General features: G+C 41.3%; 1 protein-coding gene across 7 annotated transcripts in view; it reads left to right on the top strand.

Moving 5' to 3' along the window:
• Positions 1 to 14,642, top strand: part of LOC132380011 (zinc transporter ZIP11-like) — a 795,493-nt gene that overhangs the window by 211,831 nt on the left and 569,020 nt on the right. The gene's annotated exons all lie outside the window — the stretch shown is intronic.

The raw sequence follows: 14,642 nt of genomic DNA, 5'->3' as shown, positions 1-14,642 counted from the left end.
TATCATATTTCATCTGGGTAGTCTCCAATTTGATAGCATGAACATCAATTTCTCTCTCCCCCCCCTTCCTTTCTCCATTCTGGCTCCCCTCTTACCCCTCTTACCTCTTCTCTTCTCCTTCCCTGCCTATCACCTACCCCTGGTGCTGCCCCATAGTTCATTCTTGTCTCCTATTGGATTCCTTCTTCTTCAACCCTTTGTCTTTTCCAACTATCTCCTCCCAGCTTCTCGCCACCCCCTTACCCCTCACATGTCTTCACCTATCAGCTTCCAGCTTGCACTCCTTCCCCTCCTCCCACCACCTTTTTTATTCTGGGTTTTCCCCCTTTCTTTCTAGTCATGAGAGTCTCGGCCCAAAACGTCGGTTCTTTAGATGCTTCCTGACCTGCTGAGTTCCTCCTTGTGTGTGTTGATCCTTTTCTTGTTAGTTTTAGAAGCTCATGCCACTAGATTATCTAGGGATTGACATATCTCTGAGCAAAGGAATGGGAAAAAACTGCATTTGTTGTTTTTTGAAAAGATTATTTGTATTTTAATTTTTTTTAGAAGAATGCTTGAAATGGTTAACCTAATACTTAGTGTTTGTCAACCAAGTGTGTGATAGTCAAGCAGGTCAGTGGAAGGATTTTAACTATTTTAGAACTTGTGTTGTGGGGTAAGAATGGCAAAGAGATCTTTTGACGTATGATGATTATGCAGTTGTGTAACAAACATTCAGATACTGTAAAATCGTATCAAAGCTGTTGATGGTTCAGTTTGTTTCATACTGTAGCACTAACACTTGAGTCATCACTGGCTGCTTTCATGTTTGTTGTGGTTGAGTTATAATGCTCAAGGTACAACTCTTAAACATGCACAGAAGTTATTTGGTAAGTTATACACTTTGAAAGGATGCAAAACAAGCCTCCATATATTCTTATCCTTTCTTTTGACTAAAATCTTGTGGCGTTGTATCCTTGGATTTTAAAATCACCAAAAGGTAACTAATTTGCAGTAGAACAAGTTCCCTCGAATGTGATATGCTACTGTTGTTGTGTGAATGAAGTCGCCAGAGAAAGGTACTGGTGGGTATGAAGCAGCCTTTTCTTCGACAGAATGAGATAGAGCAGGTTACATATGGCGACCCTTTCAGTTGGAAAAAGGTCAAGACTACACACATTATGTGTTGAAGATCAAAGAAAGTTCAGGACAATTCAAACATATCTATATTTACAATGCCTTTCGTACCCCAGAAAATGGTGTGGAAACTGTCCTTGCTGGGTCTGAACACCTCTCTCTGCAGCTGGATACTGGACTACCACTCTCTCGTCCCATTACGCTGAGGATCGACGCTCCCATGGCTGTGTGCTCAGCCTGCTGCTGTTCACAATGCCGACGCAGGACTGTGTCGTGGCATCCAGCTCAAACCGTGTCAACGAGTTTGCAGGTGACACAACAGTTGTTGGCATAATCAAGAATGATAACGAGACAGAGTACAGAGAGGAAGTGGAGTGACTGGTGTGAGAAGAACATCCTAAGCCTGTATGTGGAGAAGACCAAGGAAATCATTGTGGATTTCCGGAAGGTGCTAAATACAAACGTACATCAGGTTCCTGCGAGTTCACATCATGGATGACCTCACCTGGTCCCTTAACATCACCTCCTTGAACATGAAGTCACAGCAGCATCTCCACTTCCTTAGAATATTGAGGCTAGCAAGGCTCCCCACCTCCATCTTAACTGCATTTTACAGGAACACCATTAAGAGCGTCCATCATCTGGTATGGGAGCAATCAAACATCAGACCAGAAGTCCCTACAAAGGATTGTGAGAACAGCTGAGAAGATCATTAGGGGTCTCCCTTAGAATTATTAAGGCCCTTAGTATTATTAAGGATCCCACCCATCCATCCAGCGTCCTCTTTGACTTTCTACTGTAACGTATTCCCGGTCCGTTGAAGTCTGATGGTACTATTTTTAAAAGTATTTATTGATAAAGGGGCACAAAAATAAGATTAATGCAAACATACAGATAATATATGTCATCAGTACTAAATCTAAAGCACAGGTATGATCATAACCAATAAAACGTAACTCTATCGTTGTCTAGGGGATAATGTATTGTCCGATGGAAATATAAAAGTCATTAGCTCGTTCAGGCTGCAGTGTTTTGGGTTTAAGAGAGGGAGGCGTTTAAACTTGCCCAAGTCTTTTATGATGCCAATCCGTTGAGTCAGGGGAGCGGGTTTCCCCGTTGTTAGCTAAAAAGCAGTTTTCTGTGGTTTCAGCCACCAATTCCAGCCACGGAATTGAACGCACATGGCTTGGTTTCCGATGACCGTCTGCTGTTACGTGGTCGCTTAACGTTTCTTCTGGTGCGTGTGAGGGGTTGTTCCTACTGCCCCTCTTTTATTCTGACTCACAGGGTCATAGATGTCAATCAGGTTGGGGGTGATGCAATCTCTCCCTCAACCAGCCCACTTTGCCTGAGGGCATTCACGTAGCAGAGCATCTCAATCCACAAATCTGTCTCCAAGAGACAATGGCCATGTCCCGTAGCTTTACATCGCTATGGGGGGGAGAAGCGTGACATCCTGCACGTCTCCCCCTCATGTCTTGGGCCCCCCTTTTGAGTCAACTCAACAGTAATCTGGCGATTCTCACAAAGGAGGGGGCTACGGACATAACACTACCATCAGGTAGGAGACTACAATGTATAAAAACAAGAATGGTTAGAATGACAAACAGTTTCATCACCCATGTTAATAGGCTTCTAAACTCCCGGCTGAATTATTTTTGAAGTGTCACTGGTTAACCTGTTCTGTACCTTACAATATTTAATATGGATGTACTTTAGTTTGATTTTTTTGTCTGAATCATCTGTAGATTTTATCCTTACCTTCGTAAGTTATTGTGTGCTATGTGCACTACTGTGCTTTACACCCTGGTTCGAAGAAACATCTTGTTTTTATATACATTATATGCGTATAGTTAAATGACAATAAACTTGACTTGACTTGATCTACACATGTAACAATTTTAAATGGCTGAATCTTCCCACCATAAAATAAGTTTTAATTACAGTTGTATGCATGTGATGGGTTGCTGATTGAATTCATACATACGTAGACAATCAGTTAGGTAAGTGCCTGTTTCCTGTTCTGTCTGGTCTGCATATTAAATTTAATCTTCAATTCATATTCAAATCTGGAGGTTTGTGGCTGAAGTTAATTGCTGGATGTGCTAACCCCAAAAACTGTTCTAACACCTTTTCGAGTACATCTGGTTCCACTTTACTCTTTCTCATTGGACTTTGACACATCGTGTTCTGTTCCCAGTTTCTGACCCCTGTGAACGCGGATATTGATTTAAATGATTAATGAAATAATAGATTCAGATATAATGGTAATTTAAAAGTTTCGATGCTGGAAATCAGAGAGAAATAAAATCAATGAAACACACTCAGCAGAGCAGACAGCATCTGTAGAAAGAAAATCCAGAGAGATGCCTTATTGGGACTACCGTGGCAGAGTAGAGCAAGCAATCCGAAAACTGCCACCAGGTACCGCGGAGGAGGTGAGGATAGAGGTCTGCATGGCCCTCAGAAGGGGTGTTTTGCCGAAACCAAACTTTAGAAGAGGAAAGCGACTGGTCCTCCAGGCACTACGGTGAAACCAAGACATCATGATTTTACCAGCAGACAAAGGAAGTGCGGTGGTCCTGATGTCCTCAGAGGAACACCACAGGAAAGTCCAGTAGATTCTGGACTGTCCCCCTACCGATTTCTACAGCGGGATCCCACTGTTCTGATTATGAAGATGACCTCCGCTTTACTGACGAAATGCGGATTGCCAGCAGACATGTATAAGGCACTTCTGCCTCAAGTGCGGGTCCACTGAGACTTTTCAGGCTCTCTAAGATACACAAGGAGGGTTCACCCCATGGTCTATTGTCAGTGGAATAGATTCTCCAAGTTGCTGCATCGCTAAGCATTTAACGGCCGCGCTCTCTCCCTTTGCTGGGGGCTGTGAGCATAACATCATGAATTCGACTGACATTGCAAAAATGATAACCAACATCCAGCTGACCATGGAGGATATAATGGTCAGTTTTGATGTGATGACCCTGTTCATGAGAATTCCCTTTAAGGACAGCTTGGTTCTCCTTACAATCTTCTATGCAGCGGTGTGCTGGGGCAATAGCATCAACATGGGTGATGCCAACAGGTTCAATAAACTGGAAAGGCTGGCTTTGTTATAGGAGTCAAACTGGACAGACTGGGGGCTGTGGTAGAACAAAGGACCCTCCAGAAAATCCTGGCAATTCTGGACAATGTTTCCTACCCTTTGCATGTCACCCTGGCTGAATAGTGGAGCACTTGCAGTAATAGACAAAGACAAATGCACAGCTCCAAAGTGCTATATGAGGTCATTCTTACCCTTGGCCATTAGTCAACCTATAGCTGGGAAAGTGATGACCCCTCTCCTGTTACACTATTATTAACCTCTATTTAAGCTCTGTTTGCCACACACTGCTATCTAAGACTCCCTGTGCAATGCTACCAGCACTTCTCATATGGATGGTGTGAATGTGCACCCATTACTGTATAATATTACGGTAATTCTTGCACTACCATCTTATCAGTGTGAACTTAGGAATCTTGAAGAGCTTGTAATCTTTGACATGTAAATCTTGTACATCTTATTTTTAAAATAACTTATTTTTCATTTGTTCTTTTGTAATATTTGTATATTTGTAGATCTGTGCACTTGTAATGCTACTACAAGACTAATTTCTTTTGAGATCAATGAAGTGGCTATCTATTTACTGGAATTCGATTGTAAACAAGGTGGGATTATAAAACCTGATTGGATGAGGACTAACCAATCAGGAGGGATAGATGATGGGGATATAAATATCACCAGACTAGACTTACCCAGGCATCATCCCCGATGAAGATGGCAGAGTTTGTCATCGAAACGTTGGTTAAAATAGATACCTATGCCTGGCTGGAATCCTGGGAGGAGTGTATTCAGCAAGTATACATTAATCAAACTGGCTAGGGAGAGCAGTAAAAGGAGGAGGCTTGAAGATGTGAGAGCTGAAGTTATATTCTTCCCCATTATTTTAAAAACCGTGAACAAACACAATTTGATGTGACTCAGTTGGCAGTGCTCTCACCTCTGTGTTGAAAGGGCAGTCTAAAGATCGGAGTAGAGATATAAACTGACATGCCTGGTAGTACTTGGAGTGCAAAGCAGATGAAGGTGCCATCTTTCAGAAATGTTGTTAAAATGAATCCGCACTTCCTTGTCAAGTAGGGGGCTAAAGGTTCCAAGCTACTGTTTTGCAAAGTGCATTAGCTTTCCTCGGTCAGCACAACTGGAAGAAACAGATGATCTTGTTATCAAATGTGGCAGTTCATTCAAAACTTGGCTGCCTCATTTACTATACTTTGGAAACAATTTGTTAGCGTCTGAAAGCTTTATTTATTTATTTTTTATTTAGCAAGACAGAGCAGAACTTCCAGTCCTTCAAGCTGAGGCGTGGCAGCAAACCCCGATTAACCCTTACCTCATCAGGGGACAATTTACAATGACCAATTAACCTACCCATGTGAATCTTTGGACTGTAGGAGGAAACTGTAGCACACAAGCTCCCACGAGCAGGAGGATTATGTTGTACCATTCCACGGGGGGGCGGGGGGGGGGGTGGGAAATGTACAAAGCTTCCTTACAGATGGTGCCAGAGTAGAATTCCAAACTCTAATGCCTCGAGCTGTAATAATGTCATGCTAACCACTATGCTCTTGTGTTGTCTTGAAAGAGACGTGAAATGCATTCTAAATATGCAACACTCATTTTTCTTCATCTTTTTTTTTCCAAATCATATTGAAGAAAGAAACACTGGCAGAAGCAATTTTAAAATCATGCTGTAGTGGACACAGATTAATTCAATAACTTGCGTTGACTTTGAATCTACAGGTTTTCTCTTTGTTTTTTGATTTTGACTCTGTTTAAAAAGCCCTCCGACACAGTGGGCCTTTGAATTGCAGACTCATATTGATTTATCACATGATCGTTGAGACATACAGTGAAATGCTTTGTTTGCACGAACAACCAACACAGTCGAAGATGTGTTAGGAGCAGCCCACAAGTGTGGCCACACTGGCTTTCAATAAAGCTATTCAGAAGGTCCCATATGAGACTCTGGTCCAAAAGGTCTGAGTCCAAGGCATCCAATTAGATGGAAGGTTGGCTTGGCATCAGGGGATGGAGGATGATGGTGCAGAGTTATTTTTCTGATTGCAAGCCTGTGACCTCTGCTGGACCACAGGATTCTGTGCTCTTCTTCTTTAACAATTAGGTGTGAAAGTAGGCGGTGTGATTAGTCAGCTGACACAGAAATTGTTAGTTGCAGTGATTACAATTATTGACGATTATGGAATAATATTGATGATTACAGTATAATATTGATGAATTCGCAAGATGAGCGGAGAAACGGCAGATCATGTTTCAGTTTGATAAGTGTGCCATAATATATTTTGAGAGGACTAGGAGACAAGCACACATGCAATAAATGGTACATCCTTGTGAAGTATTGAGGAACAAAGGAACCTTGATTCCATTTATGTATAGTTCTTCCTGAAATCTGTAGTATGTAGCAAGAAAATGAATCTCAACTTTGTATATGGTAACATATGTGGACTTCAATAATAACTTTGACATTGAATTTGACTTTAGTGTACAAACTCAAGAATCCCTGGTGGTATTGATCATGTGGATAGTCATTTTCCCAGGCCGAAATAGCTAGCTCGAGAGGGCATAGTTTTAAGGTACTTGGAAGTAGGTACAGAGGAGATGTTAGGGGTAAGTTTTTTTTACTCAGGGAGTGGTGAGTGCACGGAATGGGCTGCTGGCAACGGTGGTGGAGGCGGATACGATAGGGTCTTTTAAGAGATTCTTGGATAGGTACATGGAGCTTAGAGAAATAAAAGGCTATAGGTAAGCTTAGTAATTTCTAAGGTAGGGAGATGTTCGGCACAGCTTTGTGGGCTGAAGGGCCTGTATTGTGCTGTAGGTTTTCTATGTTTCTATGTTTCTATTTCATGAACGTGAGAAAAGTCTGCAGATGCTGGAAATCCAAAGTAACACACACACAATGCTGGAGGAACTCAGCAGACCAGGCAGCATCTTTGAAAATGAATAAACCGTCGAGCTTTTGAGCTGAGACCCTTCTTCAGGACTAAGAAGGAAGGGGAAGGATGCCAGAATAAAAAGATGGGGCAATGGAAAGGAGGCTAGCTGGATGGTGTTCTTTTTTTACTTGCTGAGATTGTTGGAATTTCTTGTATGCCTGAGAATTTAGTTCAGTGTTTTGACATACATGGATTCTCTGCAGTTTACAAGTTTTAGAACTTACATGCAAATTATTTTACTCTTATTGAAACTATGTTAGTAAATCAAATTTGTATTTCTTGATGAAGATGCCACTTGGTAATCAGCACAACTGTAGATTTTTTTCAATAAATCTCTGGCAATAAATCTAAAGCAGACTTTCTCAACCTTTCTGCCCTGGAGGAACCCTTGAAATAATTTTCACATTTTGGGGAACCCCTGCATAAAAACTATTATACCTACAACTCATGGTACATGTGCATGATCAGTAAGTTGTATATATAATGAAGATGGTTATATAACTCTTTTTAGTAGAGAATGAATTTTTAGCTTACCTTTCTTGAAATTAATCCCTTTCTTTCCCTTTCAGAAATTACAAAAACTCATAAGAACAACATAATAAATCTCTCAATTCTGGGTCAAACCTGTGATAAGCACACATGGATTTCATCTTCAGCTGAAAAGAAATGATTTCTATTCTTGCTCGATGCTTATTAAACAAGAAAAAGCTTGCTCATGCATGTAAAAAGTTGAAAACTGCATCAAAATGTTCTCTGCTTTCCTGTGAATGGCAGGATACTCTTCTTTCACAAAAATCCAGAACGTGTCCAGGAGTAGGCCAGTAAATCTCATCTTGAGTGCATGATCAGAGTGCAGCTCACAAAGTACTTCCTCGTCTCTCAAAGTCAAGTTCTCAGGCTGAGCAGAAGATTCAGAGAAAGGGTCCCTCACCCAGTTGTACACTTGTATTGAAAGGGAGGAAAAATGCTCTTCAGTTTTGTTCTGCAGTTCCTCCAGGTGGTTTTCAATAAGACTCAAAACTTCCTGATATCGTTCCTCACTCTCAAGCCCAAGCGGCAGTGGAAACATTTCAAGATTTCCTTTTGGAACAGGATTTTTCCAAGGATTCAGTTCCTTTTAAGTCTAAGAACCCTGCCACTTGAAGTCAAAACATTTTCTCCAGGGCCTTGCAGAGACTTGTTCAACTGGCCCAAATGATGAAAAATGTCTGTTAAGGAGGCTGGTTCCTTCAGTCATTCTTCACCTTCAAAGCAGTCAGCAAAATCTGGCCTACTATTTTCTTGAAAGTACTCCTGCAATTCACCTTTCAGCTCAAACACTCTTCCTCTGCTAAGCCACTAGATTTCTGTATGTAGCAGGAGATTGGTGCAGGTTCTCAAGCGTGTTTTTTTTTAAACATTCTTGAGTGAACTGGTCTTAAAGCTTCTAAATAACTTGCTTTCTGAATCTTTTGACTGACTATGACTTTAAGTTCAAAAGCCTTAATCTGTTAGTTTTGAGATTCCAAGAGTTGTTTAAAATAATCAGTGCTTTTACGTGTCTTATGGCTGTGATTTGTAGTTAAGTGTCCTTTTAATTTTTCTGGAACCATTACTACATTTATAAGTTGCTTGCCACAGACTAGGCACAATGGAATAGGACAACTTGGATCACCAGTCAATGTGAAACCCATTGGTAAGTCACTTTCATTGTAGAGAGGGACTTCTTTTGTGTCCGTTGTTGCACTAGTGCAGTCAAGTGACTCAGGAGATTGTAATTGTTCATTATTAACCTTAACAGAATTGTATGTAGTCCTGGGCCTAGAATCCTCTTCTTCAAAAATCGCCACACTGACTGACCATATTTTAATTGAAAATTTCCTTACAATTTTCTGTTACACTGATGGTTTGTTCACTCCCATAAGTCAGTCAGCAACACATAAGGGGAAGCTGGGGGAAGTAATTCAAGAGGGAGAGGATGACGTTCTGCCTCAAGTTGGGCGAGTCCATTTAGCGCTAGGAAAATGCTCCATGCTCCCCATCAGACTACCGTCTTCCCTTCCATGCAATACAGTGCTCTCCAGTTATCAGCCTACCGCCATCCTCTCTGTGCTGTACAGTGCAAACCAATTATCAACGGCTCCCTTATCTCGCATCAAAATGGATGCAACCAAATAAACTCGGTCCTACTGCACACTGCCATACTTGCTGAGGTTGCTAACAGGGTTGCTCGGTCACTGCCCGCCACTGTGAGTGCTAGCATTGAGCATTGTGGAAAGTTCTAAAAATGATGTTTCTTTAAAAAAAAATCACGATAGAATCCCTACGGACCTCTCATGGAACCCCAGTTGAGAAACCCTGATCTAGAAACATAGAACATAGAAAGACTACAGCACAATACAGGCCTTTCGGCCCACCAAGCTGTGCTGAACATGTCTTTATCTTAGAAATGACCTAGGCTTACCCATAGCACTTTATCTTTCAAAGCTCCATGTACCTATCCAGGATTCTCTCAAAAGACCCTATCTTTTCTGCCCCCCCCCCCCCCCCGCCACTGCCGGCAGCCCATTCCATGCACTCACCACTATCTGCGTACAAAAAAATAAATCTACAGAAAGAAGCGACCATTGAAACCAGTGGAGTAAGCAACAGAATTATTGTCATGATTAACAGGAATTTTAAATGCAATTTTAAAAAAAGTCACTGCACTCAGAACAAAAACCTTTGTCAATGTTTCAGATTATGATGGAATGATGGAATGCATTGATAAATTGATTGGATGCAAAAAATTATACAACCCATTCAAGCGTGCATTATGATAATGAGTTATTAACAGAAAAGGATTGTAGTCGCATATATAAATGCATGATTTTTTAATGAAAGCAAGACTGCAAGATCCTGTAGCTTATAAAATCCTGCAGGAGAAGTTTGATCTTTAGGCCGTTAAATGGTTTGACCTTAACATAGAACTGTACGACACTGGACAGACTTCCAGCCCATGAAGTTGTACCCATCTTGATGCTGATTTAATCTAAATGCCCTCCTGTTTATCATCCATTTCTCTCGATTCTCTTCATATCTATAAGCCTCTGATACTATACTGCCCCGATAAGCCATTCCAGGAACATATGATACTCTCCATTTAAAAAAAAACTCGCCCCTCATGTCACCTTTAAATTTCTCCCCTCTAACGTTAAAATCTTAAATTTTAGAGAGTTTAATTCAATTTTTCAAACTTGTAGGCAGGCATACTGATGCTTAGTGATCTAGTGTATTTCGTGGAATGATAAAGATGAATCTTCTTGCTGTTTTCTGATCTGAACAAACTCTCTCACTTGTGTTTTAGTTCAAATTAATTAAGTTTTGAGATTTTGTGGATGCACTATATTAGGAATTTTCCTTCTGATCTTGTCCATATTTGACTCGACAAAACAATCCATTGGTTCATTGGGTGCTACGTCCATGATTAGCTGGATGGCTAACAAAGAAGGTCATTGCCTTCATTATTTCAGGAAAGAAAAATGCTTTTGTTGCTGAAGTTGAAGCAGTGGTCACCATCCTTTGGTTGGGATACCAGATTGGCTGGTGTCTTCTGTTCGATGGGTGAGTCGCCTTATCCCACCCTTGCAGCTGGGTGAATAAACTTATGCTGATGGAAGAGTTCCCGAGGTAGGCAGATTCATGGTTAAACAACATGTAAACTCAATGCACATCTCTCTATCATTTTTTGTTTTTTTTTTCTCTCCCGTTGCACATATACCCCAATCCCTTGTTTCTCCTTTCATTTTCTTGCTCTCCAGTTTCATCAGCTCTTAGTTGTTCATTCTCCCCACCCCTCTCTGTAGCGTTTTGTTTGGTCTGGACAGATGGTTGACAGCGAGTTTTCTTGAGAAGGCTGTCTGGGTTCAGGCAGTCCAATTGGTGTGAAGGTGTTACGGATCTGGCCTGAACGCTGGGTCGAAGGGCCTCTGCTGATAGCTCTGGACCATGACAGTCTTTAATTTCTGCTTTCTTTCACTTGGCCATGTGGGTTTTGGCTCAGCCCCTTTCCTTATTGGACTTTCTCCAATTACCTGCTTGTCTCCTCACTTGCACCCACCTGTTTCTATTTTCACTCATTACCCTGTCCATTTAAACCCTGCCTTGACTCACATTCTCTGCCAGTATGTCCCAGCTCTGACCTGTGTCATTCTAGCCTGTCATTGTGTCTGCTGCCAGCCGATTTTGCCTGATTCTGTGTTTTTGGATTTTGCCCGTGCGCTCTGGATCGTCTGCCCTCGCCGGACAGCCTTTCCTGGGTAAGACCTCTGCCTGCCATTTTGGATTCGTGCCTGCCTCCTGTTTTTGTTGCCTTTGTGCTCCCTAATAAATCCTGGTAAAAGAGCATTCATTGGTCTGCACTGGAGTCCCACCGTAACCTGACAGAAGGGTCTTAAGCTAGAGGTCCATTTCTGAATATGATTGACAGACTGATGTCAGGATTAGTTATCTCTTCAGTGCACTGCTAGAATAAGTGATGATAAGTTGGAGCACTAGCTGGAGAAAAAGGCCTTTGTGCCTTCCTTCAATAAGGCCATCTACCCAATCACCATTTTCCTGATTTATCATCCTTGATTCCTTTAATAACCAGAATCCTGTTGATCTCCTGTTAGCTTTGGTGCTAATGTTAACTGAACGGCTCAGCCCTTTTGCAACCCACTGAGTGGAAAAAAAACGTAATTTCAGTTATAAATAACCTACTCCTTGTTTTGAGGCGATAATTGCAAGTGCTACACTCTGCAGTCAGGGGAAGTGTTCTTCCCATATCCACCTTGTCAGTTGTTGAAGAATTTTGCATGTTCATTCTTCTGAACTCCAGAGAAAATATTGTGGCCTACTTGATCTCTCCTCATGGGATACACCCATAATCTTGGAACCATTTCAGTGAATCTTTTCTCTATTCTACACTCTGAATCAATCATATCCTTTTTCGGTAAAGAAACCAAGATTGTGTACACAATACAGTCAGTCCTCATGAAGGTCCTGATGCATCATTTCCATGAATGCTGCCTGACTACTTGAGTTCCTCCAGTATTCTCTGTGATTTGATTTGTATACAAAGCACCTTTTGACAAAGTTGTTTGAAGTCTAAAGTAACTACAGAAAAGATTTATTGCCTAAATAAATGCTGAAATCTCAGAAGATATTATTTACAGCACACGTATGTATTGTGTGGTGTAATTGACTAATTCCAACACAGCAATCCATCTGTCCCATTCCCTCTCTCCTTACTTCCCTACATCTGTACAATATTCTTTTTCTTATATTCCCATCAACTTCCTGTTGATTCCTGTACCTCACCTATTGTACATTAAACTACGTTTTTGTCACTCATTTAACCTCGCCGTCTTTGGGGTATGGGAGGAAACTGAAGCAGTGGTTGTGGAGGGACTCGGTCAGTTCCCCAGTCTCAAAAGCTGAGACCTTGGACCCGAGTCCTTGGATCTGTGGGACATTGCTACCTGTGGTTTAGTTGCCCCTCTTCAATATCACTAATACATAATTATCATGGCTGTGGAGTTGTGTCATTAATTTCCTAAATATGTATTTTGATCTTGCGGAATTGTCATTTACTTATGATTTTAATTTTGATTCCAGAGACCAATGTGCCTTTGCACCACTTTGAACCCGGAATCTAACTTTACCAAAATATTCCTGTTATTATCCCAGTAAAACGTCCTTTCAGTGGCCACAAACAATGAGCTTGACATTCTCCCTGTATCTCTCAAGCTTTGCTAAGTTGCTACTCCCTCAGCTATTGGACCAAACAACAATTTTTCATGCCGTGCCCTGTGGCAGTTGGCTCAAAGTACTGTCCAATGAGACTCAAACTGCTCAACATGTAGTGTGGAGCGCAAGAGAGCACTGTGGTAGCACAGTTTTGATTTGGGATTTTGTTCCAATAATTGCTCCATGTTGCTTAGAAGTGGACTGGATGCTGATTGGATGCACCATAATTGAATGGCTGAGCTAATTGAATAATTACATTGTCCACTGGAATGGAAGAGACTTTCAATAATGTTGCGTGGCAGTAATTATGCCTTGGGAAATTTGAAAGTACCAGTTAAGGGAACTGAATTATGTTGGTTCGTATCACAGATTGAAGTGATGTGACGTTTAAACACTTGCAGCATGGGTAGCAAGCTGACCATTCAATATATCTACCAAGGGCTCAAACATGATTGCACAAGGTAACATTTCTGGAGGGAGGAAGATTAGGAGCAGGGTAAAGATTGAGAAGGGTGGCTGATTAGGCAGAAAAGTGGCAGCCTGAATTTATTGCAGGGAAGTGATACACTAAATTTTATGAGCAGGGAACAATCCAAAAGGATTTGAAAGAGCTAAAAGTTTGTATATACATAAATCCTGGAAAGTCATAAATGCATGTTGAGAATGGTTCGTAGTGCCTATAGGGTTAGTAACAAAGGTGTGGAGATCAAAAGCAGAGTAGTCACATTAAACCTGTAAAACAGAAATTAGAGGAAAGCAATTTTTTAAGTAATGATGTCTTGAAATCTGTGCCTGCCTGATTTTCATCCCTTGTGATCTCATAGCTAGAGGTAACACTGTTTACTAGCACATTCCCCACAGTTTAAGATAGCATAGGGAGATACTTCAAGTGACAGTGGGAATGAAGAAGAAATTAAATTGAAAGTTGGCAGTAGCACCAGAGGACTACTTCATCCAAGCACCAGGATGGAGAGACAGCAGTGGAATACAGAATTAATGAAAGCAGCTTAAGGAAAGACGAATCCCAAAAACAGTTGCATTTGTTTTGATCAATTTGCCCCAAACAAAAGTGTACTGTGTACCTTCTCTTTCGGTTATGGTTTATTACTATCATTCTGTGGAAGTGACCTGAAGTTCTTCGAAAAAAAAATCGTAGAAGGCTTTCTTCAAGTAATAGTTGGGCTCCATACAGGGCCTGGGAATGTTATGCTTGCCTGTTTCTTTCTGCTGCCAGATAGAATGGAATGCTTACTTTAGTACAGGGCGGTGTATTGGAATTTGGAGGTCGTATCATAAGAATTTGCATGTAGGCTTTTTTTTTGTAGTCTTGTGCATTTGTTGCGCTTGGTCCAGGAATTATTTTTAATTATCAATTTGAGCTACATTTGGCAGCGCTCAAAAATATACACAATCCTTTCTGAACACATTTGTCTTGTCCATACTCATATGGAGCCAGTGATCATTAATGGAGAATGTGTGGAGCAGGTTAAGACATACAAGTACCTGGAAGTGCAGTTAGACGAGAAGCTAGACTGGACTGCCAACACAGATGCCTTGTGCAGGAAAGCACAGAGTCAACTGTACTTCCTCAGAAGGCTGGCATCATTCAATGTTTGTAGTGAGATGCTGAAGATGTTCTATTGGTCAGTTGTGGAGAGCGCCCTCTTCTTTGTGGTGGCGTGCTGGGTAGGCAGCATTAAGAAGAGGGACGCCTCACG

The sequence above is a fragment of the Hypanus sabinus genome, chromosome 23 (assembly GCF_030144855.1).
Source record: "Hypanus sabinus isolate sHypSab1 chromosome 23, sHypSab1.hap1, whole genome shotgun sequence".
NCBI classification, from domain to species: Eukaryota; Metazoa; Chordata; class Chondrichthyes; order Myliobatiformes; family Dasyatidae; genus Hypanus; species Hypanus sabinus.
Note: the sequence above shows the minus strand (reverse complement) of the source record. Positions and strands in the feature narration are given on the sequence as shown.